Raw genomic sequence first — 25,749 nt, forward strand, 5'->3', positions numbered from 1 at the left:
TGATCATTATGTAGTGTCATTCTTTGTCTCTCGTGATAGTGTTTGTTTTAAAGTCTATTTTGTCTGATATGAGAATTGCTACTCAGCTTCCTTTTGATTTCCATTTACATGGAATATCTTTTTTCATCCCTTCACTTTCAGTCTGTATGTATCCGTAGGTCTGAAGTGGGTCTCTTGTAGACAGCATATATACGGGTCTTGTTTTTGTATCCATTCAGCCAGTCTGTGTCTTTTGGTTGGAGCATTTAATCCATTTATATTTAAGGTAGTTATCGATACGTGTATTCCTATTACCATTTTCTTAATTGTTTTGGGTTTGTTATTGTAGGTCTTTTCCTTCTCTTGTGTTTCCTGCCTAGAGAAGTTCCCTTAGGATTTGTTGTAATGTTGGTTTGGTGGTGCTGAATTCTCTTAGCTTTTGCTTGTCTGTAAAGATTTTAATTTCTCTGTTGAATCTGAATGAGTTCCTTGCTGGGTAGAGTAATCTTGGTTGTAGGTTTCATCACTTTAAATATGTCCTGCCACTCCCTTCTGGCTTGCAGAGTTTCTACTGAAAGGTCCACTGTTAACCTTATGGGGATTCCCTTGTATGTTACTTGTTGCTTTTCCCTTGCTGCCTTTAATATTTTTTATTTGTATTTAATTTTTGATAATTTGATTAATATGTGTCTAGGCGTGTTTCTCCTTGGATTTATCTTCTGTGGGACTCTCTGTGCTTCCTGGACTTGATTGACTATTTCCTTTCCCATATTAGGGAAGTTTTCAACTATAGTCTCTTCAGATACTTTCTCAGTCCCTTTCTTTTTCTCTTCTTCTTTTGGGACCCGTATAATTCGAAAGTTGGTGCCTTTAATGTTGTCCCAGAGGTCTCTGAGACTGTCCTCAAATCTTTTCATTCTTTTTTCTTTATTCTGCTCTGCAGTAGTTACTTCCACTGTTTTATCTTCCAGGTCACTTATCCGTTCTTCTGCGTCAGTTATTCTGCTATTGATTCATTCTAGAGAAATTTTAATTTCATTTATTGTGTTGTTCATCATTGTTTGTTTGCTCTTTAGTTCTTGTAGGTCTTTGTTAAACATTTCTTGTATTTTCTCCATTCTATTTCCAAGATTTTGGATCATCTTTACACTCATTACTCTGAATTCTTTTTCAGGTAGACTGCCTATTTCCTCTTCATTTGTTTGGTCTGGTGGGTTTTTACCTTGCCCCTTCATCTGCTGTGTGTTTCTCTGTCTTCTCATTTTGCTTAACTTACTGTGTTTTGGGTCTGTTTTTCGCAGGCTGCAGGTTCATAGTTCCTGTTGTTTTTGGTGTGTGTCCCCAGTGGGTAAGGTTGGTTCAGTGTGTTGTGTAGGTTTCCTGGTGGAGGGGAATGGTACCTGTGTTCTGGTGGATGAGGCTGGATCTTGTATTTCTGGTTGGCAGGACCGCGTCCAGTGGTGTGTTTTGAGGTGTCTGTGACCTTGTTATGATTTTAGGCAGCCTCTTTGCTAATGCGTGGCATTGTGTTCCTGTCTTGCTAGTTGTTTGGCATAGGGTGTCCATCACTGTAGCTTGCTGGCTGTTGAGTGGAGCTGGGTCTTAGCATTGAGATGGAGATCTCTGAGAGAGCTTTCGCCATTTGATATTACGTGGGGCTGGGAGGTCTCTGGTGGATCAACGTCTGAACTTGGCTCTCCCACCTCAGAGGCTCAGGCCTGACACCCGGCTGGAGTACCAAGACTCTGTCAGCCACCCGGTGTGTAGCACAGGGAAGTATACTCAGTATCTTGTAATAACCTATGTAGATGCTGTTTCTGCTGTTTTCTTTTTCTTTGTGTAGATCCAGGTTTCCATGTGATATAATTTACTTCTGCTAGAAAGATTTCTCTTAACATGTCTTATACTGCAGGTCTGTCTGTGAAGCATGATTGCAACATGTGCATCTGCTGGTCTTGGAGACTCTCCTTGAGAGGCAGCAGGGACAGCTGTGGCTCACCCTGGGGATATAGTCACTGGCAGCAGCCGTTTTGGGGAGCTCTTTCTACCATGTGGACACTGGTGCTAGTGCTAGAGTAATTTTTTAAAGAGTAAAATTTTCACTATTCAGGAAAATACATTTGGAAATATAGCAAATTGTGTTTAGAACCATAATAAATACATTATTTTCATAAATGGTTATTCTTATTTTCCTTGCAATTACTTTTAGAGGATGGACCTAGTATTGTAATTGTAGTCTCAAATAAAACTGTGGATAATTTTCTTTTCAATTAGAATTTTTAATTCTTGTAAATCATTACTCTTTTTATTTAAACAAGATGTTAAGTAATACTCTTGCATGGATTTGAAGTTGTGGAGCGTTCAGAGGGATAGTGTTGTGTCCATTAATGTGAGACTTTCAGAGGTCAGAGGGAGTGTGCATTAATTAAACCCTGTGGTATGAGAGGAGACCAAAAAGCCCTGGGGATTGCTAGAAGCAGCTAAATTGAGTCACCTCTTGGTGACCGGTTCGAATTTCATTCTATAACCCTAAGATAATTTTTCAGCTGCTCTGTGGTGAACTCTGAAATATGTGGACGTCTTGGAGAAATTTTAACCTGCTTTAAGCAGTGTTAGTCCTTGATGGACTCCCATCGTCCCAAGTGTTTCCTGAAAGGTGTACATTGCTGCTTGTAGCAGTTAGGAAAGCAAAACCACTTCCTCTGCACTTCAGGTAATTCTTGACAAAAACAGTGATTTCAGAGAGTCTGTATTAAGCTTTTTAACATATTGAGAAGTAAAACTTTAAGGTACAGTGATCCTCTATCCATATGTGGGTAACAAGTTTGAAATTCTGTTGAATAACTTTAATTTGTGCTATGGACCTCTGATGTTTAGTTGTTTGTATTTGCATAGAATTGGCCCAATTCTTCTCCTGTCAGTGGTCTACTTACTAAGAAGTTGCATTTGATAAAGAGTATGAGAATCTTGTTGAAGTTGAATATATTATCTGATCGCAGTAGAAGAGAAGAATAAAGATGATGGAGTATTAATTTGAAATTTTCTTTGTCAGAGGGTTTGGGACTCCTGCTCTGATTTATAAATGGATTTTTCATAACTACTGCCTATTATGTCTTTCAAAGATAATTTTCCATTCTTTTCAGATTTAGTTTCTTTCTGGCACTTGTTACTGATATATCAGTTTATAAGATAGCCCTCTTGTATAGTTAAAGCAATCTTAATTAGAAATCTGAGAATGCTTTGAAAGTCATAATATGCTCTGAAAGTGTAAAGGTTTGCCAGCCTCTGTATATAATAATAATTGTAGGAGCTTTTAAATCCTATTATTAATAACCAGGCCCCTGATGATATATATTATTTTAATTGGTAACACTGCAAATGACTGTTGGTGCTCATTGTTACAGGTTAAAAATTGTCTGCTTTCTTAATTAATTTAGGATCTTGCTATAGTTTAATCTACCCCAGATTTTTTTAAAAAATTGGTGGAATTGTATCATTTCAGGCACTAGGTAGAACTCTGGGGATGAATGATCTTGAATTTACGTACACTTTCCCTTAGCCATTAAATATTTGGTTTACTTGGTATAATTTTTCAAGTGTCCTAGAAGTAGTCTCCGTGATAATAAGCACTGTTTCAATAAAATCTCTCAGAGAATCTAGTTTTAAGAATTCCATTTCCCTACTCCAGTGCATGTTTTTACTATCTTTTTGTGGGTTCATTTATATATAAGTGTGCATATGTTTGTTTTTATGTGTGGGTAAAATATTCCTAGTCTTTTCTCTAAATTACTTTTTTTTCCTTAAAATCATTTAGAGTAATTTGAATGTTGACTCTAACATTTCTTTCCAGACAGACATTGTTACAGTGGTAAGCAGTTCTGTTTACTTATAGGCTTATCAGTAACCTTTACACATAATGTGATATTGTCTGAATGTCTTATTTTGTTCAGCTTTCCCTGGCACTGATGAAGCCTAAGGCTGCTGTTTCTTTGAGTTACTGATAATTTTTTATCTGATTAACTGACACATTTAGTTGAAATCAGACACAGCCCTTAGGCTGGGCATGGATTTAATTTAAAAAGTATCAAAGGTTTGCTCTGTGTGCTATTTAATCATCGTGTTTATCAGGCAAAGAAAAATTACCGGAAGGACCATAGGGAGAGGGTTGTCTTAAGGAGCAGTAGCTTGGGAAATTGATAATAGCTACAAGGTAATTTACTGCTAACTTTTACATTCATTAATATAACATTTCCCGCTAATAATTACAGTGCATGTAATATACTAATTAAATTGAAAGCATTATCACTAATTTTCTTTTTGCTGAGCCCTAAGATGGCTAGATAAGAAGTGAGAATGTGAAATTGAAGAAAACCCATATAGTCACACCAATTTAAACAATTGGTTAGTTGGCCAGTTAAAACATTTTGGAGATAGACAATGAAATTACCATGAGTGTTCAGAAAACTCATTTTAGGCTGTGACAAGGAAATGAAATTTCTAAATGAATGAAATCACTATGTACTATAAATCTATAAAATATTGCACTGGTCTAACCTGTAAGAGTAATACATTACCAGGAACAAGTGCATCACTACTATCCATGTGTATGATGGAACTACTCTAGTGAATGAATATGCTGCACTGCTGGAGTACACTGATGCTGTGGGGATTTTGCAGTGCCTTTGTTTGTCATATAGCTCTTAACACTTCATAATATGAGTCATTTTTTACTTAGAAAAACATTTCATGCTGTATAACAAAGTACAGTAACTCCATGTTAATATTTAAGAGAAAATCTACCCCCCACCTAAGATCCCTCAACAAAACAACAAAAAAAACTAAAAAAAGATTTATTTAAAATTTTATGTAATTCAGACAATAAATGTTATACTATGATATATAGTTATGGTATAATTGTACATTTTAATCTAGCAATAAGCCTCCAGGGTTTTTCCCCATTTTCACTAATGTTATGCATAGGGTATATTAAAAATGAAAATAACATAATCATTTCAGCTTGTATGAAAAATAAAACCTATAATTAAGAAGTCTTATCTTTGTAGCTATAACAAAGTATTGTGCTACCTCTAAATGTCTTTTTTCACAATTCACAAATGTATTTGTTTTTATTTTGTTTTGTTTGGTTTGGTTTTTGAAAGTCTCACATTGTGTTCACTTTTAGAACAGAAAAGTTTAGTAGTTTCCGTGGAAAGAAAATGTTATAAAAAATGAAAAGCTTTGTTAAGTGGAAATCTGCATAGTCTTTTGCCACCTATATTTTCTAGATTATTTTCTTAACACTTAGTGTTCTATAACTGTTCTATAATGAATGCTCTGAAGGCTAAGTAATGCATTGGGATTTCTCTATAATACGCAATGTAACTAGTAAGTGAAACTCAATCTAAAGTCAGTCTCTCTTGTACCTGATTAATCACAGACTGTGTTTTAAAGAAGTTTCACCTTTAAGTGATACCATAGGATAGATCTTGAAAACTTTGTAATCACAAAGTTTTTTTTTTATTTAGTTTATATTTTATATTGGGGTATAGTTGATTTACAATGTTGTGCTGGTTTCTGTTACAGCAAAGTGATTCAGTTATACATATACATATATCAATTTTTTTTAGTTTCTTTTCCCATATAGGTTATTACAGAATACTGAATAGAGATCCCTGTGCGATACAGTAGGTTCTTGTTGATTATCTATTTTATATATAGTAGTGTGTATATGTTAATCCCAAACTTCTAATTTATCCCTCTCCGCCACCTTTCCCCTTTGGTAACCATAAATTTGTTTTCAAAGTTTGTGAGTCTGTTTCTGTTTTGTGAATAAGTTCATTTGTTTCATCTTTTTAGATTCCGCTTCTAAGTGATATCATATGATATTTGTCTTTCCCTGATTGACTTCACTTAGTATGATAATTTCTAGATCCATCCATCTTGCTGCAAATGGCTTTATTTCATTCTTGTTAACAGCTGGCTAATATTCCATTGTATATGTGTGCCACATCTTCTTTATCCATTCGTTTGTCAATGGACATTTAGGCTGCATCCATGTCTTGGCTATATTGTAAATAGTGCTGCAGTGAACATTGGGGTGCATGTATCTTTCCAAATTATGGTTTTCTCCAGATATATGCCCAGGAGTGGGATTGCTGGATCATATGGTAGTTCTAGTTTTAGTTTTTTAAGGAACCTCGATACTGTTCTCCATAGTGGTTGTACCAATTTATATTCCCAACAACAGTGTAGGAGGGTTCCCTTTTCTTTACACCCTCTGCAGCATTTTTTGTTTGTAGACTTTTTGATGATGGCCATTCTGACTGGTGTGAGGTGATACCTCATTGTAGTTTTGATTTGCATTTCTCTAATAATTAACGATGTTGAGCATCTTTACATGTGTTTATTGGCCATCTGTATGTCTCTGGAGAAAAGTCTGTTTAGATCTTCTGTGCATTTTTGATTGCGTTGTTTGTTTTTTTTGATATTGAGCTGCATGAGCTGTTTGTATATTTTGGAGATTAATCCCTTGTCTGTTGCTTCATTTGCAAATATTTTTTCCCATTCTGAGGGTTGTCTTTTCATTTTGTTTGTGATTTACTTTGCAGTGCAAAAGCTTTTAAGTTTAATTAGGTCCCATTTGTTTATTTTTGTTTTCATTTCTCTTGGAGGTGGATCCAAAAAGATATTGCTGTGATTTATGTCAGAGAGTGTTCTGCCTATGTTTTCCTCTGAGAGTTTTATAGTATTCAGTCTTACATTTAGGTCTTTAATTCGTTTTGAGTTTATTTTTGTGTATGGTATTAGAGAATGTTCTAATTTCATTCTTTTACATGTAGCTGTCCAGTTTTCCCAGCACCACTTCTTAAAGAGACTGTATTTTCTGCATTGTATATTCTTGCCTCCTTTGTCATAGATTAGGTGACCATGTGTGCATGGGTTTATTTCTGAGCTTTCTATCCTGGCCCATTGATCTATATTTCTGTTTTTGTGCCAGTGCCATACTGTTTTGATGACTGTAGATTTGTAATACTGTTTGAAGTCAGGAGGCTGATTCCTCCAGCTCTGTTTTTCTTTCTCAGGATTGCTTTGGCTATTTGGGGTCTTTTGTGTTTCCATACAAATTGTGCAATTTTTTGTTCTAGTTCTGTGAAAAATGCCATTGGTAATTTGACAGGGATTGCATTGAATCTGTAGATTGCCTTGGGTGGTATAGTCATTTTGACAGTATTGATTCTTCCAATCCAAGAACATGGTATAGCTTTCCATCTGTGTAATCTTCGATTTCTTTCATCAGCATCTTATAGTTTTCAGAGTACAGGTCTTTTGCCTTCTTAGGTAGGTTTATTCCTAGGTATTTTATTCTTTTTGATGTGATGGTAAATGTGATTGTTTCCTTTAATTCAATTTTTCTTCTGTACATTGAATATAATATATTGGGTTGGCCAAAAGGTTCATTAAGTTTTTTACATAAGATGGTTCTAGTAGTGCTTACTTAGCTGTCTTTAACATCATTCAAAACAATTTTGTTAGATTGTATTATGACAGCTGTCATATCAGTGTGCATTAAAAAAAAAACTTATCAAAATTGGTGAATCTTTGTGTAAGCATTTTAATATTGAAGATAGAAGAAAAAAAGCAACATTTTCAGCATACTATGCTGTATTATTTCAAGAGAGGTAAAAATGCAACTGAAACACAAAAAAAGATTTGTGCAGTGTAAGGAGAAGGTGCTGTGACTCATTGAACATGTCAAAAGTGTTTTGTGAAGTTTCATGCTGGAGATTTTCTCACTGGACAATGCTCCACGGTCGAGTAGACAACTTGAAGTTGATAGCTATCAAATCGAGACATTAATTGAGAACAATCAACATTATACCACGTGGAAGATAGCTGACATACTCAAAATATCCATAGCAAGTGTTGAAAATCATTTGCACCAGCTTGGTCATGTTAATCGCTTTGATGTTTGGGTTCCACGTAGGTTAAGCAAAAAAAACCTTCTTGACTGTATTTCCATGCGTGATTCTCTACTGAAATGTAATGAAAATGTTCCATTTTTGAAACAAATTGTACATGGTTGATGAAAAGTGGATACTGTACAACAATGTGGAATGGAAGAGATCATGGGGCAAGTGAAATGAACCACCATCAACCACACCAAAGACCGGTCTTCATCCAAAGAAGGTGATGTTGTGTATATGGTGGGATTGGAAGGGAGTCCTCTATTATGAGCTCCTTCTGGCAAACCAAACAATTAATTCCAACAAGTACTGCTCCCAGTTAGACCAACTGAAAGCAGCACTCGATGAAAAGCATCCAGAAGTAGTCAACAGAAAACACATAATCTTCCATCAAGATAACGCAAGACTGCATGTTTCTTTGATGACCAGGCAAAAACTGTTACAGCTTGGCTGGGAAGTTCTGAGTCATCCGCTGTATTCACCAGACATTGCACTTTGGATTTCCATTTATTTCTGTCTTTACAAAATTCTCTTAATGGAAAAAATTTCAATTCCCTGGAAGACTGTAAAAGGCACCTGGAACAGTTCTTCACTCAAAAAGATAAAAAGTTTTAGGAAGATGAAATTATGAAGTTGCCTGAAAAATAGCAGAAGATAGTAGAACAAAAGGGTGAATACATTGTTCAATAAAGTTCTTGGCAAAAATGAAAAATGTGTCTTTTAGTTTTACTTTAAAACCTAAGGAACTTTTTGGCCAACCCAATAATAGCAATGAACTAAAATTATCAAGTAGAAATAGCCCAATCTTTGTGCTTCTGTGTAGACTTTTAAAAAACTAAGATTTTTAGATTGTGTATACATTGATAGTGTTGTAATTTTCTGGTATTTGAGAATTAAAGATCTTTCCTAGCATTTTTTTGTACTAATTTCTTTGATAACCTGCTTTGGAAAAATGAAGCCGTGTTTCATTTATTTATTTATTTGATTTATTTGGTTTATTTATTTGATTCAACACAGCAGGACCAAGTCACATTCTATATTCTCAGATCATCTGTTATTCCATCATCCTAACTTTATGCACAACCATATTTATTAGTTCAGCTGCTCAGTATCAGGATAATAGACACACCAAGTCTAAACTTCTTATTTACCAATGACGGACCTGAGATCTAGAGAAATTAGGAATCTTGGCTAAAGACCCATAGTTAGTGATTATCAAAAATATATACCTGGTAAGATACTATGAGTTCATAGGAACTCAACAGTTAGGAATATTTCTTACTTTTATAAATCATCTAATAATTTTTAAAATTAAAAAATGCCTTTTATTAAAAGTTAGTAAGCCTTCTCTTGTCCCAAATCTTTTCTTTTCACGTCTTATGCACCCTCGGTAGTCATTTGCAACGATGTTTTGCTGTTTTGTTTTTATAAGATTTTTTATTTTGTTCTTTTCATTTACTGTTTTGTATTATTCATATATCTTTTTCTCCAGCTACATGTAAGCTGCTTGAGGGCAGAGACTGTGGCTTACATTGCTTTTTAATATTCTTTCCAGGTTTTTTTTGGTTCATGTTATAATTTATTATTATTTTTGCTCTGCCACTCTTACCCCTCTTCTTGACTGTCTTTCTTATCCAGTATTTTCTGTGATAATTTCAGGTTACTCTGATGCTTTATGTGCAGAAATTAACACTATTAAAATGTTAACCTGTCTACAATTCTGGCAAAATACAAAATGCTTCAAAGCAACATTAAAATTCCGTTTTTCACCAAATGCATCAAAAAATTTTGCTTTTCTGTACTTGACCTCAGAATATCAAAGATTTGACCTAAGAAATATATAATTCAACTTAATCAGCATGTCTCCAATAGCACTGCAGTCTCTTTAATTGTAACTGCGTGTCATCTTAGTCAGTACTTGGTCTAGAAAGACCTTGACAAGTTTGGGATACTGGTTCTGATTAGGTTCTCCAGTTTTATAATTTCCAAGAGCCTTCGATTGCTGAGAGTTCAGGGAAACTAAATAAACATTGATGTTTATAGATTCTGAAATCATTGCTGATCTTCAGGTTTATTTCCAAATCTGCCCTACAGCTGATACTGACCCTGAAACTAGAAAATCACACCAGCAATTTCTTGGATGTATGTATGGAAAGAAGACTTATAAAAGACTGTTTCCATGTTTTGTTTAACTCTCATTCTCATCCTATCCCTATTCTATGCAATATTTAATGTTTGGCAGCTAGAACCAGGGTAATATACTTTACTAAGTCTGTTGTTGCAGTGCTTCATTATCTAGATGCAGGGATGAAGCTGGAAGGAGAGAGAAAATCAAGAATGGTGGTAGCTGTTTAAGTTTTTTCCCCCAAGTGTGAGCGGGTAGCATGAAGGGCAGTATTCTAACTACTCCGCTCATAGGACTGGGCCTTGATGTCCCAACTCTTGATATCAAAGATCTTCTGAATGAAGGCCTTTATTATTTTATTTTTGCATTTATTTTTTATTATTTATTTATGCATTCTTTTCTGGTGCAGTTATGGAGCTAATATTCATTAATTAGAGAATGCTGGCTTATTGATGACTAATAACATTGAAAAAAATCTTTAATTATTTAACTCTTTACATTTATATAGTATTCCAGTATGGTTTGAGAGAAACCCTGTTTGGCTGGTGGTCAACATTCTTTTTCCTCAGGGATGCTAAAATGAATAACTAAAAGATGATCTACCAAGAAAAATTGGCAAATAGATCTGTGCTTTGACTTAATTAGCCTAACCATGTGCAGACCATTGGCGGGTTAACCTTAAAAGAATTCTGAAAACTACGGTCTCTGCCTTTAAACTTTAATGTTATGTCTGTTGGTGGCTTTTTTTGTTTGTTTGTTTGTTTTGTTTTGTTTATCAAGGGCAAAGAAGAGTTAAGAATGTAACTGGTCTTCAGTATTTGCTTCTCCTTTTTGTAATTCCATATGTTTATGTGGCAACATTCTGTTAGAGTTTTAAACCTAGTGACTCTATAGTTGTAACAGCACTTCAGGCAATAATATGTAGAGCAGGGCTAATTGGAATTTTTCCCTTGAATTTTTCTCTCTCTTAAAGAGGGGAAAAAATTAACTTGGTTTGGAAATCAGTTTCCTGCCAAATTTGCTAAGGGCAAAAAGATTCAGAGGATGTTGCTGTTGAAGTTGCTCTTAATCTTGTTTATTTATTGAATAGGCAATGCATTCACCTGGTTCAAAATTCAGAATGTTCAAAATGTTCATGGGGACCTCCGATTTGTAGCCAAATGGGACAGAAATTGTGAGTAACCTGGGGACCTACTACTTGTAATTGGCATCTGAAGGAGGTGTGGGGGCAGTCTTGTAGGACTGAGCCCTTAACCTGTGGGATCTAATGCTATTTCCAGGCAGATAGTGTCAGAGTTGAGTTAAATTGTAGGACACTCAGCAGGTGTTGCAGAATTGCTTGATGTGGGACAACCCTCCTCTGACATTGGTGTCAGAAGTGTTGTGAGTGTGGTAGTAGTGTGAGAGTAAAGGAGAAACACAGGAGGAACTGGGTTTTTTCTAACATAATGATTATGTTATTACTGATCAAGGCTTTTATTTTCATTTCCTTAATGAAAAGAAAACATAACTGAATGTTGGGAGACCCGAGTCCTTTTCCTGATAATGATTTATTTGGTGAACTTATGTAAATCAAAGTACTTGCTTCATTTTTAAAGCTGGCACCATGAGTTTTCTTTCCCAGGATTGTTACCAAACTTTATGTAAAAATGAGACAACTCCTGTTTGCTGAGTGACCTACATGGTGTTTATTAATTAGCACATATAAACATGGATTCTCTTTCTATTCCTGACTTCTGGCAAAGCATTCTATAGTTGAAATTGACCATCTTAAAGACTATTCCTCCTAAATTTCTATTTTGGGTATAGTCAGTTAAAGTTGCTTCTCTCAATTTCGGGATTAGTATCTAAGAGAATCAGAAGAAAAGAACATTTCAAATAGAGCTGGTAGCCCACCGTTCTTAACCATTTATATGGTGATGCTGGAAACCAGCAACGTTTATGATATATTACTATGTCTTATTTATTAAGGTTGATTATTCTAGCAAGCCTTTGCTAGACAGTAAGGTCATTAAGGTAAAGATGATGTCTGTCTGTATTTGTTGAATAATCTACTGAGTGAGAAAAAATAGTGTGTTGGGATTTGTCTCTTGCTGATTTTTAGACATTTTACTTTCATAAGTAGTTTTTTTCTTCTTAAAAACATTTTCTTAAATGATTACATACTGTTAAGGTCATTGTACGGGTCCTGGGCCTCTGCCTTCATATCTTTTTTTTTTGCTCCTTCCAGACCCTGCTTGGTATCCCAAGGGGGCTTAGTGGGCTTAGATTCCAGAGCTCCCCAGTAGCTGGCTTTCCCTTAGATAGGAGCCACTGGGGAGATTAAGGTCAGAAGGAAGTGAGAAACCCTGGTTCTTCCCTTTTTCTCTGCCTAGGTGGATTTTGTGCTATGGCTGGCTTGCCTCTTGCTTAGCTCTTATTGGACAGGCCCACTGAGGTTCCAGCTTCCACCAGGTACTTGGTTCCTGGGCTCTGGAAAAGTCCTCCTTTGTCCCTTCAGCCTAGGGATAGTAACTGCTTTCTGCTATTGCTGGTTCCTGGGTTCTCTCGCAATGCTCTGTTTGGCTTCTCAGTTCTGTAACCTGTGTAATTAATTCCCTGTACCTTTCTTTAAATTCTCAGAGTGTTTTTTTTTCCTACTTGTACTTTGACTGATACAGTCATCAAAGTGCTAATTTTATAAAGTATAACTTTAATATTGCTAATAAATTAGTCATCCCTTTACTTTTATCATTGTAGGATCTATAGAAATGACTGAATTCTCGTGTACTTTTTTGACGATTGAATGTAAGACACTATACTGGGTGCCTGTGGATGCCAACAGAATAAAATAGATTTTGTTGTTATTTTATATATATATATAAATGACATATGTAAAGTGCCTCAAGAAGTGTACAGAGTAAGAGGTATAAAGGGGTGAAAGGCAGAAGAGATCACCTCTGATCAGAGGAATCAGGCAAGGCTTCATGGTTTGTGAAGAATGAGTAGGATTGCACTTAGTGGAGATTGGGGCCAGAGGATTGGTAGAAAGCTGTAAATGGAAAGAAGAGTAAGATAGGAAATTAGTACATTCAGTCTAAATAGAAGATACATAAAGGATTTATGTAAATAAGTGTAGATTAGAGAGAGAAATGTATTTGGCCAATACGGAAGTGTGAAGGGATTGCTTTTAGGAAGATAAATCTGTTAGTTGGATCAACTGGAGGGAGAAGAAATTAGAGGTGGAGAGAGCAATGATGGCTCCATTGCTGTTATTTTAGGGAGAGCTGAGAGGATCTAAACTAGTACTAACGCAGTAAAATGCCTAATTTGCCATACCTAGTGACTGGATATGGGGAGTCTTTCTAGTCTCAATGTCTGTCTGGCTCCAGGTAAGCACCCACAGAGGGTGGAGAGTCTAAGGTCACTTGTACATTTTGAAGCTGGGTGATGTTAGTGACAAATACAGAGAAATGAGAACATAAAGGAGGTTAATGAGGAAATATTTGTATTGCTCTATGATTATTTGAGCACTTTTCCGTATGTTATACTAGTTGCCTCACACAACCCTATGAACTAGATTACCATCTTTATTTTATGAAGAAACTATGCTTATAAGAGTTGAGATTTGTACAGGATTTTGTTATTTGGTATGTTGTAAAGCTGAGTATTTTAACTCAGGTCTTCTCTTTCCCTGTTTTCTTTTTTTAATAATGGACTTTATTAGCTTCCTTGATCACATTTAAAATCATATATTCTTCTGACCGTAAATCACAGCTTCTATAGTAATTATAATAAGGTTAATTTTGGACATGTTTTTAAAGGAAAGTTAGAAACTTTTAAAAAAGTTTTTCTTCTGAGAGTACAATTATTGAGGTAAAAGTAAGTTTTCTCGTTTTGTTTTACTTTTTGGAGGACACTCGTACTTTTAGAGATTATGAAGCTGCATACATTTTCTTATGGTCGTGTCATTCTTGACCTGGATAGCATTTCTGTATGTTAGTAGAAGTAAGACTGAGCTCGGAAATGTTATTTCAAATTCTGATTTTCATGGTGGTGCCACCACTATGTTTTGTGAACTTGTAATACTAAACATTATGTATCCCTCCTTAATCCTAAATTCTCTTCTAGCAATTGCACCATCTGTCTACAACAGATCTTTTTGGAATATTTATTTATATTTATTTTCTTTCTCATTGCCCATTCTATTATGCTGCTTCAACTTAGTTCCCATCAACAGCAATGCATTAAAACTTCTCTTCTTAAGGTCAGTAACAACTAAATCCAGTGGACACGTTTTATTCTTTTTCACTCCCAATCTTTGGGAACTTGTAAACTTTTCTTCTTTGGCCTCGTCTTCTGTGATATCCTCCCTTCCTAGTTTTCCATCTGTTTTTCTGTCCTTAGCTTTCTTTCAAGACCCTTCTTTCTCTACCCAATTTATAATATTATAGTTCCTCGTGGTTCATTTTTCACCCTCTTTTACTCTACACTTCCTTGCCGTTTGACCCCATCTCTTCTTATGGCTTCAGTTACCACCCAATTATATCTTTTTTTTGAGCTCCATACTCAACTGTCTATTGGACAACTCTGATTGAATGACCAAAGACACGTAAGGCTTAATGTCCAAAATAGTACTCATCATATTCCTCCCCAAATTTGTGTATTTCTTATAAAATTAGTGTCATTGCTCTTCATCAAGTGACCAAGTCAAAAACTTGAGAGCATTCTGGATTTCTTTCTCAGCCACATGCCACCAAAATCTGTTGATCTTTTCTTGTATCACAAGTCTGCCTTTTCCTTGTCATCATCATAACCACTGCCTTACTTTAGACCTTCATCATTTCTTACTTAGATACCTTTAGGGTTCCCTAAGTAGTTATTCTGCTTCTGTACACTTTTCTGATCAATATTCCTATGTAATCACTTAAAAATGCAAAGCCAATTGCACAACAGTGTTAATGTACTTAACATTCAGTGCTCAATCAGAAAGGTAATATTGTTAAAATGACCATACTACTCAAAGCAATTTATAGGTTCAGTGCAATCCTATCAAAATTCCAGTGACATTTTTTATAGACGTTAATAAAAAAATCCTAAAATTTTTATGGAACCACAAAAAATCCCCAATAGCCAAAGCAATCTTGAGAAAGAACAAAGATGGAGGCAAACTATATTACAAAGCTATAGTAATCAAAACAGTATGGTATTGACATAAAGATAGAGACATAGATCAGTGGAACAGAATACAGAGCCCAGAAATAAACCCATGCATATATGGTCAATTAATTTTTGACAGAGGAGCCAAGAATATACAGTGGGCAAAGAATAGTCTCTTCAATAAATGGTGATGGGAAAACTAGTTAGCCACATGCAAAAGAGTGAAACTGGATCCCTGTCTCACACCATAGATAAAAATCAACTCAAAATGGGTTAAAGGCCTGAATGTAAGATCTGAAACTTTTAAATTACTAGATGAAAACATAGGAGATAAACTCCTAGACATTGGTCTTGGCAATGATTTTTTTGGACTTGACACCAAAAGCAAAGGCAACAAAAGCAAAAATAAACAAGTGGGACTACATAAAATTAAAAAGCTCTGTACAGCCTCAGAAACCATCAAGAAAATAAAAAGACATTCTATGAAATGGGAAAAAATATATGCAAACTGCATGTATGATAAGGGGTTAATATCCAAAATATACAAGGAACTCAGACAACTCAATAACCAAAAAAAAAAAGAAAGAAAGAAAAGAAAAAGAAAGAAAAGAAAAAGAAAGAAAAGAAAAGAAAAAATCCCAAGTAACCCAATTAAAAAATTGGGCAAAGGACCTGAATAGACATTTTTGCAAAGAAGACATATGAATGGTGAGTAGGTATGTGAAAAGGTACCCAAAATAACTAATTACAGGGAAATACAAACCAAAACCACTATGAAATATTACTTCACACCTGTTAGGATGTCTGTTATCAAACAGACAAAAGATAACAAATGCTGGCAAGGATGTGGAGAATAGGGAAACCTTGTACAGTGTTGATGGGAATGTAAGTTGGACGGCCACTAGGAAAAACAGTATGGAGGTACTCAAGAAATTAAATATAGAACTACCATATGATCCAGCCATCCTGCTTCTGGGCATATATCCAAAGGAAGTGAAATCATTATCTCCGAAAGATATCTGTACTCTCATGTTCATTGCAGCTTTATTCAGAATAGCCAAGGTATGGAAACAACCTAAGTATTGTTGACAGATGAATGGATAAAGAAAGTATGATATATGTATATAATGGAATATTATTCAGCCTTAAAAAAAGAAGGAAATCCTGACATTTTGCAACAACATGGATGAACTTGGAAGGCGTGCTAAATGCTAAATGAAATAAGCCAGATAAAGACAACAGGTACTGCATGGTATCACTTATATGTGGAATCTAAAAAAAAAATTCTTTTTAAAGATGAACTCATAGAAACAGAGAGTGGAAAGGTGGTTGCCAAGGGGTGGGTGATGTGGGAAACAGGGACAGGTTGGCAAAAGGGTGCAAACTTTCAGTTATAATATGAATAAGGTCAGAGGATTTAATATATAACATGGTGGCTATAGTTGATAATACTGTATTGTAAAGTTGAAGTTTGCTTTGAGGGTAGGATTTAAATATTCTCACCAAAATGAAAAGAAAGAGAAAAAAAGTTAAATATGTGAGGTGATAGATGTGTTAAGTCAGAATCCTTTCACAATAATATGGATCATCATGTTGAACATTTCAAGTATCTTACAATTTTACCTGTCAATTATTCCTCAATAAAGCTGGAATAATCAAAAAACATATAAAATATAATAATCCCCATTTATATAAGTTGCATTTTAAAAGTTATCTCTAATCAAAGGAAGTTTCCTTAAGAGCTTAGAAAATGAGTTCAGAAAGCAGCTTTTAAACATATTAAACACCTCCTACCAAACTTGTCTGTTTAGAAATGAATACTTCTTGATTCTTTATTCTTCCAACAAAGATTAACAATTTAATCCTTTATTTATTTATGTTGTTGTTGTTAGAGTTTCACAGAAGTCCTCAAAATGTTACCTTGTCTTGTTAGCAAGATGAATATTCTTGGGAAACTCAAGGAAAAATAATAAATAATTGTAGTTCTAGACTTGTGTTCAGTTTCATTTTGGGTTGAATTTGGTCTAGGATGACCAGCAATCTCTAAGTCCATTGAGGTTGGAACACACTCTCTGTAGCAAACGACTGATTTATTACAAACTAGGAGTGTCATACTGTTGCAACTCAGATGGAGACTCAAAAGTAAAAGAATACACATTCGTTTTAAAATGAAATAAATGACAAATGATTATGATTTTCTGCAGTTTCTTTGTCATTTAATTTCCAGCCTTAACAAATTTTTCCCTATTTAACTGAGAAAGCTCACAAAGGGAAACAGTAATGCTACAAATTAGTGACCTAATACTCTGTCATGAGCTCACTGTTTAATGGAAGAACTCCAGATGGTGATCGTTTCCCATTTTGGAAATATTTTATATTGATGATGCTAAGAAAAACAATAACAAGTCAAACAAAAATTTTAGTCAGACGCCTGAATATATCACTTGGAAATTCTCTGTTACTTTCAGAATTATTTCATATAAAAGAATATTCACTTTTGTGGTTATTTTTACTAACCTGGACTGGTCTAATTCTACTAAAATGAAGAATTAGAAGTTTAAGGAAAAATCATCTAGTGCCTTACTGGCCACATAAACTTCTTGTTTAGTTATCCAGTCCCCAGAATATCATTGACATTCACAAATGTTTCTTATTTAATAATGTCATGCTGCCAGAAGTCCAAGTATCACCACTCAGAGCTATAATGCAAGTGTGCTTCTTTAATGAATGGTTCATATTAAAAATGTTAGAATGCCTTTCAGATGAAAAACATTTTGAATTCAGCAGTTCATTTTTTTCTCAACAGGCAGGAACTCATTAACAGAATAATACTGGTAACGGAGGCATTTTTCAAAGAAAATAATATCCCCAATAAATGCAAGCTGCATATCTTCTCATCTTTGGAATAAGTAGGCCTAGTTTTCATCTGTAAAAAGGGACAGCTTGTTTTCATCACGTTGCACATTTTAAACATCTTACAATTTTATTTGTCAATTATACTCAATAGAGCTGGAATTGTTTAAAAAACATAAAAAATAATAATCTTCATTTATATAAGTTGCAATTTAAAAGTTGTTTAAAAAGTTTATGTTGTTGGCTTTGTGAATCAACTTTTCATTATGAAAATAAGTGAATATTGAGTGAATAAATCTAATTTGGGTCTAGATTTCTACCTTTAAAACTTGTAATTATCACTATTACCATATGACTGAATGCCTTCATCATCCCAATCTCTATATTGGGTGCCTTTTAACTGTTATATGGTAGAGTTTTGCATGAGGACACATCAAGTACTTTTCAGAGTGCAAGCCCATTTCTATCCTTGTGTGTCTATGTTCCTGATACCTTAGGGTATTGATTTTAAGAGAAGTCAATAAGACTTAATAGTTAATAAGGCTTTAGGACTAGGTTATAAACTTATATGGGCAGGTCCTCATAATCTGATGCAGTTCCCCGCCTGGTGCAAAGGCTTGGACTTCTAGGGCCAGGCCTGGGCTGGGCTCACAGGAGCTTCGTGGAGCCCTCAGGGCAGCTGTCCACCCAGCAGAGGACTCTGGCTTTCTGAGGATCTAGGCCCAGGCCAAAAGCAGTGAGCATCCCAGGAGCCACAGAAGAAAGGTGCCAGCCTGGCACAGGACCCGCCCCGCGGCCTTGACAGATTGACATGGTCATATTTTTTTGATGATTATTGATTGCTGTTTTCTATGGAAGATGGAACCACACAATCGGATACCAAATGGAGATAAACGATTAGTATTATGTAGATTCGTTAGCTGATGAATTTTATGTATTTCTTTTTAGATCCAGATTTATTTCTTTGAAGAAAAAATACTTGGTGGATTTTGTACATAAATGAGATATGAAGGAGGGTAGAGGAAGACAGTAGTGGGAGCTATTATCTATTTTCTTATGGTCAAGAAGGGCAAAGAATCAACATTTCTGACTGTTTAGTATTTGCAGTATAATTTTTTTTTAAGAAGTATTTTCTAATATCATTGCCCCAGCAAGAATTCTTTCCTTTGTGGTCCATTATGCTCTATATGGACTTATGTCACTTATTTTACTTAATTTCTTAATGTGTCCATTCTGCCACATCCCTCACCACTAGATTTTAACTTCTTAAGGTTAGCAACTGTGCTGTTTTCAAATGTGTTTCATCCTTCCTAGTATAGGACCTGTCACAATAGGCCTTTATAAATTACTGTATAATAAATACATGAATAATTTTGTCTGCTAGCTTACCAGCACATAGGATAAGAGATGAGTACGTATACGCATATGTGGATTTTAATAACTTTCCCCCTAATTGAAAAGTAATACACGTGTTGTAAAAATATTTGAGGAAGTATAAAGTTGGAAATGAAATAGGAAAAATGAATTACTATTCAGAAGTAAGCATTATACAATTTGGTCTATTTCTGGTCTCCAGAAGTTAAAATGTATTGTGAGAAGCATGGTTGACCATCTGTATTCAGACCTGGATTCTTAAACAGAGTGCTGATATATTGATATATTTGCTCTTTCTGAATAAATCCTTGGTATAACTGCCCTTTTGCACACAAGTAGGTGTAGAAATAGTAATAATGAAGTTGTGAGTATGTGTCTGTTTTTGCAAGTGAACTCTCTATTGTTATGATTGGTGAGGTAGGTCAGTAGCTGCCTGGAGTAGGTAGGTCAGGAGCTGCCAGCAGTCCTGCAGGTGTGTTTCACATTGACAGAATTGGGAAAAAAGAGTGATCTAAGCAACAAATAAGCTTGTGATGTCTGCTTAGCTAATCTGATCATCGTATTTACAACTATTACATAGCATTTACATTGTATTAGGTATTTTCAGTAATCTAGAGAAGATTTAAAGTATGTGAGAGAATGTGCATATGTTATATGCAAATACTACACCATTTTATGTAAAAGACTTGAGCATCCTTGGATTCTGGCATCCACAGTGGGATCCTGGAACCAATCCCTTTGGATACCAAGGGACAACTGTACTCTGATGCTCAAGAGAGAATAGAGAAAGATGGGGGTGCTGTCAGCATGTAGGAGAACTTGAAGCCACAGGAGCAAACAAGAACCTCAAGAAGCAGGACACAGAGTGAGAAGAGGGCTCAGTATCTGACCCTGAGGGTTCAGTGACTTGTAAGAAGAGAGGGGAGGAGAAGGAAAATTCAGTAAAGATGTTGAGAAAGAGTGGCCGTGATAATGAGACACACAATGGGGATAGAATAATGGTGTGTGCACAGAAACAGAATTTTGATGAAAAGGTAAGATAAAGTAACAATATTACCAAGTTCCTATTATATACCAAGATTTGTGCTACGTGCTTTGTATATATTATCTCAGTTATTCCTTATAACAATCCAAAATATTATTAACCTGATTTTATATGTGAGAACACAGACATTAACCCATTCAGGTTGTCATAGCTGGTAAGTAGAATAACCAGCCTTTAAGGCCTGTCTGCCAACCATACTTGTGTTCTTTCTTGTATACATAGTACCAAATTCTGTAGAAAGTTCAACAGAACCACTGTATTTTACAATATTTTACAATTAGGAAATTGGTTATGACCACTGAGGGGAAAGTTGTCGATGTTTAATGAAAGCAAGAACACAACACTTGACACATATTATTGCCAAATTCTTCAAAGAATAAATTTCAGACCCTCAGTAAAATAAATATGGTTAATCAATTAATGAGTATCTATTGCTAAATTTAACACAATTCAGAGAATTTGGAGAGTTGAACACATATTAAATTATATTCCTGTCATAAAGTAGTTAAGAACAAAGAAGGCAAAAATAAAAATAAAAATTAGTAATGTCAGTAATAGAGAAGTTAGAGACAAGGGCCTGGGCCCTAAATAGTCTGGCACATTACTAAGCCCCAGGGACTCCCAGACACAAGTGGAAACTGTTTAGCTCAGGCCATTATCACTATCGATGATGGATGTGTAAGTTCAACTCAGGAAATAATAAAATCAACAGTAGCATCACTGAGTACCAGAAACAGCAGCACATAATGTCATTAATCATTTATATTCGTTACTACCCTCAACCCTGCTCCAAGGTAGATAAACATTATAAGGGATGCTAAGAAATTTTAACAAAATTCTGTGCACACACCATTACTCTGTCCCGGTGGTGTCTCTTATTATCCTGGCCACTCTTTCTCAACGTCTTCACTGAATTTTCCTTCTCCTTCCTTTTCTTATAAGTCACTGCACCCTCAGGGTCATACATTGAGCCCTCTTCTCACTCTGTGTCCTGCTTCTTGAGGTTCTTATTTGCTCCTGTGGCTTCAAGTTCTCCTACATGCTGACAGCACCCCCATCTTTCTCTATACTGTCTTGAACACCAGAGTATAGTCAAACCTTGGTATCCACAGGGGATTGGTTCCAGGACCCCACTGTGGATACCAAAATCTGAGGATGCCCAAGTCTCTTATATAAAATGGCACAGTACCTGCGTATAACCTATGCACATTCTACCATACTTTAAATCCTTTCTAGATTACTTATAATAGCTAATACAATGTAAATGCTCTATAAATAGTTGCCAGTGTGCGACAAGCTCAAGTTTTCCTTCTTGAAACTTTCTTGAAAATGTTTTAAAAAATATTTTTGATCCACTGTTGGTTGAATCCATGTATGCAGAACCCATGGATATGGAGGGATGACTGTACTCAATATACCTAATGGTCTTATCTACTTTGGATACCTAGCAAACAAATTGAACACAACACGTACGTTGCTAAATAAACTCAGTATTTTCTTTTAAGACATATATTTCCTTTCTCAGTTAATAGTCACTTAAATTACAGTCATTGGCCCCATGCTTTATGTGTGCTTCATGTCACTGTTCACAAGTCCTACTAATTTTGTCTCTAAATCATTTTTGGAGTTTGTCCTCTTATCTCCATTCTTCAGTTCTTTCAGATTAGGCTCCTTCTTCTATTTCTCTACTCTCTAGTCAATCCTTCACACTGTCGCCACGTTTATCTTTTTACTTATAAATATCATATCTCACTTGTTAAATTCTTTAGTAACTCAGGAAAAGTGAAAACATATATTAACACAAAACCATAAAGTAAAATTCATAGCTTTATTCATAAGAACCTTAAACTGAAATATCCGTCAACAAGTGAATGGATAAACAAATGTGGCATGTCCATACAATGGATTAAAATGGAATAGAAGGAATGAACTATGGATACACATACAACATGGATGAACCTCAAAATCACACTGAGTGAAAGAAGCTAGAAACAAAGAATACATATTGTAGGATGCTATTTATATAACATTCCAGAAAATGTAAACTAATGTATACTGACATAAAACAGATCAGTAATAGTATAAAGCCAGGAGTAAAGGGGAAGGGTTGGGCTGCAAAGAGGCACAAGGTATCTTTTGGGAGTAATCAGTAATCTTGATTGTGGTGGCAGTTTCACTGGTGTGTGCGTTTGTCAAAACTCATTGAATTGTGCACTTTAAATAGATGCAGTTTACTGTATGTGAATTGTACCGCAAGAGTTGGTTAGAAAAAATTTTCTACAGGGAAGGGTTCTCTGTTACCTTCAGGATGCAAGCCACATTTCTGAACAATCTGATCCCAATTTGCTTTTCCATCCTTTTTTCCTTCCACTTCTTGATGTGTGCTTTCAGCTCCAGCTACCCGACACTGCTGACCATCTCCTAATATGCCAAACACTTTATTTTGTTGCCTTGGTTCATATTCTTCACTCTGTCTGAATTGTTCCCTACTACCTTTCTTTCCTTTCTCAACAAAATCAAATATATCCTTGATGAGTAGGCCCTGAAGTCTACTTCTTCTGTGAAACCTTCCCCAACTTTTTGCTTTCATATCACTTTCTTTATTACTTAGTTTTGGTGCCTTAATCTCCCAACAGTAGAGCTAATCTTATTTATTAAACTGGTACATAGTATGGACATATAAAACATTTTTGGTTACATGTTTTAATATTAGATGAACCATTAAAGAATGATGACATGACAATTAGCATTATTGTTAGAAGAGGTTACATGGCTGGTTAAGCTTGGGAATATTACTTTGGTGAGTACTGTGGTATAGCTCTCCAGACTAGAGACTTGATTTTGACAATGTACCAAGAAGTTATCAGTCTCTTTAGTATAGACTAATACAGACCAAATTCATTTAAGACTAATATATGGGCTTGAATGCCAATTTGTTGATTTATAATGTAGACCATTTTTGTTAAGTGGATGAGAATGCTTGTTTTTATGGATTAGCATAATCTTTCTGGGTTTGACAGTAACTAGGCAACCTAAGGTTGCTTAGTGGGCATGGGATTGATCATGGGAAGTTGGTTCGAATCTGGTCAGATTTCTGGGTCTCAGATTCTATATTAACTGTTTTCTGCAGCACATTTACTTGTTTATTTATTTTTAAATATTTATTTATTTATTTTGGCTGCACAGGGTCTTAGTTGTGGCACACGGGATCTTCACTGTGGCATGCCTGTGGGATCTAGTTCCCCAACTAGGGATCGAACCTGGGCCCCCTGCTTGGGAGCGTGGAGTCTTACCCACTGGACCACCAAGGAAGTCCCTGCAGCACATTTATTTTTATTTCAGTTATGTCACAGGGTGATTTATTTGGCTATGTCTTTATGCTGCCTTGGTATAACACCTTTTATTCTGGTAGTCTGGTAGCTCAGGTAGGACCTGAGCTTAGCTTTGTGTTTACTGCAGAGTAGATTGACTATGTGATAGAATGTGATAGATTTTTATCTTTTATAGGTCTCTCTTTCTTCAAAATTAGTAGTATGTTCTGAATGATTAAGGATTCAAGAGAAGTCTTACTTATCCTTGGATTATTCAGGGCTCACTAGGTTGGGAACATTTGTGACTGGACTGTAGAGTTGGTTGTCAAGGGTTATGTATTAGTCAGGGTTCTCCAGAGAAACAGGACCAATAGGATATATAAAGATATACAGCAAGAGGTTTATTTTGAGGGATTAACTCATCTGATTATGGAAGCTAAGAAGTCCCACGTGCTCCATTTGCAGGCTGGACACCTAAAAAGCTGGTAGTATATAGTTCCAGTCTAAACCCAAAAACCTGAGAACAAGGGGGCCAGTGTTGTAAATTCCACTCTGAGTCCAGAGGCCCAAGAACCAGGAACACTGTTGTCGGAGGACAGAAGAAAATGGATGTCCCAGCTCAAGCAGAGAGTAAATGCGCCCCTCCTCCACCTTTTTGTTCTATTCAGGTCCTCAACAGGTTGGATGATGCTCACCTGCGTTGGTTAGGGCAATCTTCTTTACCCAGTCTACGAATTCATAATCTCTTCCAGAACTTCCTCACAGAAATAATGTTTTACCAGCAATGGGTACCCCTTAAGAGCCTAGTCAAGTTCACACATAAAATTAACTATCATGGGTTAGTAAGCTAGTTAAAAAGTGATAATGAGCAAGAGATTAAAGTCCAGGAATGAAGGGCTTTGTATGTCAAGTTAGGCCTTTATCTAGTTGTAGTGGTGGTGGTGGTCAGTAGTAGTAATAGTAGAAGTAGTAACAGAAGTGGTTGTAAAAGTAGTATTAGTGATAACAAAGATTATGATAATGACAGAAGAAAATATTTACTGAGTGCTCACTAGATGCTAGTCACTTATCTGTATTATATTACTCAATGTTCACAATGCATGTAGACTAAGAAGAATTTTATAATTATTTTAGGGTTGTAGTGAACATTAAATGAGAATTATAGAACATTAACACATTTTAAGTGGAGAGTAAATGCCAATTATTATTTTAACAGTGGCTTGACTTAGTTTAGAAAGAAGAACACCAATGACTTGTGTTTGTTTTCATGATCTATAGAGAAACACACACACACACACACACATACTGTTCAGTACCTTATATTTTCTTTTGGCAGTTAAACAATATATGGTAAAAGAATATAACTAAAATTTTGATTTTTGATAACATTATTCACTACCCTATGATCCTATGCCATATTTTCATTTAATGAGGATCACTATGCCATGCTTTTTTCTAGTAATACAATGACTTTTATGAAAAGAAAATGGCTAGGAAGGTTAGAGAAAGGTTACAAGCAAATGTTCTCACAAAGTTGCTGAAATAGGAAAGCAAAGGAAATAGCTCTTTTCCTGGAATCCTTATCTAATAGAAAGAATCATTTTATTTTGGGGAGGTTTGGGAAGATGTTTCTCTATCATTTTAGAGGGGAAATTTTAAATTGGCTTTATCTTCAAAGACATGAGAGATTCCTGTTGTGCATTTTTGTTTATTTATTATGGCATCATTTTAGGACATTCGGGGTTATTTTAGAATGTCTCCAAGTATTACATTTATTTTTATGTGAAACACTATTGTTCTTTTTTGTAGGTTTCCAAGTTTGGAAAGACCAATGTTAATAATGAAGTTATCTCTCTGAAGTAGTTTCTTCTGTACTCCATAGGCTAGGATGACTTTTCTTTTATGCCTATTCAGAGAATTTCTATTCAGTTTGTTATTAGTAATCACCCCCCAGTCACT

At 35.4% G+C, this 25,749-nt stretch overlaps 1 protein-coding gene across 2 annotated transcripts in view; it reads left to right on the plus strand.

Moving 5' to 3' along the window:
- Positions 1–25,749, plus strand: part of DPH6 (diphthamine biosynthesis 6) — a 177,587-nt gene that overhangs the window by 72,123 nt on the left and 79,715 nt on the right. The window lies entirely within an intron of this gene.

This window comes from Balaenoptera ricei, chromosome 2 (assembly GCF_028023285.1).
Source record: "Balaenoptera ricei isolate mBalRic1 chromosome 2, mBalRic1.hap2, whole genome shotgun sequence".
Classification (NCBI taxonomy): domain Eukaryota; kingdom Metazoa; phylum Chordata; class Mammalia; order Artiodactyla; family Balaenopteridae; genus Balaenoptera; species Balaenoptera ricei.